A 3,388-nucleotide genomic window follows, 5' to 3' on the forward strand; every position below is an offset into this window, starting at 1 on the left:
TGTCTGCAGTACTATGAACTTATTGTACTCAGCTGCCGAGTTCGAAATTGATCCTGATCTTAATCTTTTACAGGTTTGTTCGTTGGGTCTTTTGTATGCTGTTTGGTCGTGTAGTAGATTCTAATCGGATTTTGGTATTTCTTGTTAACTCTCTTTAATTTGTTCTCTTTTTTTGCCTATCAGAAGATGCTGCAAACGCAATATATGACTCGTGATGGATTTTTCAATTTTGTAATATCATCTGAGTATATGGCCAAGGTACTCATGTTTTGTATTTGCTCACTTGTTACATGGTTATTTTACATATAATTTATCTCCTAATTTTTTATCTATCCCCGCAGAGCATTGAGAATATGCTTATCAATGGAATTGACACATGGGCGCCTACTCTTTCTGTTAAGAGAGCTGTGGTTGATTTCTATTCTCCCAACATTGCAAAAGAAATCCATGTTGGTCATCTAAGATCAACTATCATTGCTGACACCCTAGCTCGTTTGCTCGAGTACTCTAAAGTTGAAGTTCTACGCAGAAACCATGTTAGTGACTGGAGAACACAGGTAGCTTACTTTTCTCCTCTCCAAGTGATTTCTTAATTGTCTTGTTCCAAAAATTTTTTTATCAAGAAAAAGAATGAGACCTTTTTTTTCCCACTCCAGTTGGGCATGCTAATCGAGTACCTCTTTGAGGAGTTTCCTGGTTCAGCTAATACGGCTGTGACAACATTTAAACATCTTCAGGTCTGCTGCTTTACAAGTTACATCATATGGCCTCTCAAGCTTTACCGTTCCTTTTACGTACCATTATTGCTTTATGTGAAAATCCAGATGCTATTCAGTTTCTAACTTCATATGTCATCTGATAGTACTGTTACACAAAATCAAAAGAGAAATTTGACAAGGATCCTGACTTCAAGGAAAAGGCACAACTTGCTGTGGTCCGTCTACAGGTAACCCGAATCACTGCTGCGTTTTATGTTTAGCAGTGTCTTAGTATGCAGTTGCTGTATTTAGCTGCAGGATCGTATTTACTCTCATGTCTCTTTTTTTTTTTGCTTTTCTTCTGTGTAGGGTGGAGATCCTGATTACGTCCAAGTTTGGGCTAAGATTTGTGAAATCAGCCGAACCGAGACTACCGAGGTTACTCAACGCCTCCAAGTTGAGCTTGAAGAAAAGGTAGAGGAATAGCTGGACCTATACTATATTTTTTTAAGCAGAATGGAAGAGTGATGCATGGAAGGGTACTAATGAAAAATACTTCGATTCATGACAGGGAGAAAGCTTTTACAAGCCTTATATCTCTAACATGATTGAGGAATTGACTATCAAGGGGTTCGTTGAAGAAATTGATGGTGCTCTTTTTATATCCATCAAAGACTTGAAGACCCCACTCATGCTTGTCAAGAGAGATGGTGCTTTTACCCATATCGCAACAGAAATGGCTGCTCTTTGGTGGGTTAAATTACTAGTCTATTTTGACTTTTTTTTTTTCTGTGTCTGTACTTGCAATCTGAACTTGCATAAATCTGCCTGCCTCAGGTATCGGCGTAATGAAGAGAAAGCTGAGTGGATTATTTATGTGACAGATGCTGGAAAGCGTCAGCACTTTGATAAGTTATTCAAAGTAGGTTTGATGAATATAGTAATTTTATTTAAGATCTGACGACTTGTGAAATGTTACGTCTTTATGGAAACTGTTAGTCATGACTGTTACTCTGCATCAGGTTGCCAGAAAAGCAGGATGGCTTCCAGCCAATGATATAGCTTACCCTAGAGCTAGCCATGTTGGTTTTGGTGTAGTCCGTGCACAAAATGGCAAGCGGATTAGAAGATGTCGGTATTCTGAAAGATTCCGCCTAGTTCAGTTGCTAGATGTGGCCAAGAATCGCAGTAAAGTTGCCCTTATAGAGCGTGGTATATAACTGTGTGTTTTAAACGTTTACGTTTTTGGATTTAATGAATTTTATTCGCTTGTTCAGTTATTACCGTGGTCTAACTCATCCCTCACATGTTCCTCTTTGGTTAGGCAAGGCCAAAGATTGGACACTCGAGGAGCTGGACCAAACAGCTGAGGCAGTTGGATACAGTGCGGTGAAGTAAGTATCATCTTTATTCTACTGTTGGTGATAGTGAATTATACAGCTAACGCGGTTTTGTTTAGTTTTTTTTTCCTAGGTTTGCGGACCTGAAGAACAACAGATTGACAAGTTATACTTTTAGCTATGAGCAAATGCTTTGTGACAAGGTACTGGAATTTGGCAGCTAGTCTACGTATCTGCTATATGCAGTCATGTGCACATGCTTATTGAATATTTGATCATATGTCACGAACAGGGAAAAACAGCCGTTTACCTTCATTACGCCCATGCTCGGATCTGCTCAATCATCAAAAATTCTGGCAAAGACATAGATGAGCTGAAAAAGGTATTGTAGCAGCATGAACTCAAACTAGTTAATTCTTCTAATCATTGTTCTTCTGTTGGTCTTCTGTTCGTCCTCTTGGCTGCACCTGAACTTCCCATTGTCATTTAAAGCTGTGTGTATGATATAATATTCCTAAAAGTCCGTCTGAACAGTCTCTTAACGTCAACACCTACCAAGTCTGTGTATTGCGCTGTAATTCATCACCTATTTTTATTGCAGGCAGGAAAGATAGCATTGGATCATGCAGACGAACGGGCACTGGGGCTTCGCCTGCTTCGGTTTTCCGAGGTAAAATACATGCTGATTAGTATATAGTGTTACTTTCATATTCGATTTATTTTTCTTGGTAACAATTGCAATCCATGTGTGCACGATTTGCAGACGGTTGAGGAAGCGTGCACCAATCTGTTACCGCACGTGCTGTGCGAGTACCTCTACGGCTTATCCAAACAGTTCTCCAAATTCTACTCCAATTGTCCGGTGAGCATCCCGAAATTCCTACTTTTCCACTTAGCCTAATCGACTGCATAATTACCCCTCCACCATTATTTTCATCTTTCTCTTCAATGGTTCAGCAGAGGAGACAAGCCGTCTCCTACTTTGTGAAGCAACGGCCATAGTCATGCGAAAATGCTTCCACCTACTTGGAATCACCCCTGTTTATAAGCTTTGATAAACGAATCAAAAGGCAAAAGCGCTCCTGTAAATGCATCATCGTTTTGCTTTCAATGCACGTAACCAAGTTGCATTCTGATAATTAGTTATTGTGTTACATAAAGTATTAAATATATAAACACATAATTAAATGAAAGAAAATTGGGTCCTTGGCAAATTGAACCCGAGACCTCTAATCAATTTCCAATGCATGTAACCAAATTTCGAATGTGATAATTTGATATTTTGTTACATAAACTATTGAATATCTAAAAAAATTTCTAAAACTGTAGAAAATTTAAACACACGCATAA

The 3,388-nt window shown here is 38.8% G+C and overlaps 1 pseudogene; it reads left to right on the plus strand.

The window, feature by feature from the left end:
- The first annotated feature begins 208 nt into the window (after nt 1-208).
- On the plus strand, nt 209-3,093 carry LOC18014257 (annotated as a pseudogene).
- Nucleotides 3,094-3,388: the final 295 nt, after the last annotated feature.

This window comes from Eutrema salsugineum, unplaced genomic scaffold, assembly GCF_000478725.1.
Source record: "Eutrema salsugineum unplaced genomic scaffold, Eutsalg1_0 scaffold_3, whole genome shotgun sequence".
Taxonomy (NCBI): domain Eukaryota; kingdom Viridiplantae; phylum Streptophyta; class Magnoliopsida; order Brassicales; family Brassicaceae; genus Eutrema; species Eutrema salsugineum.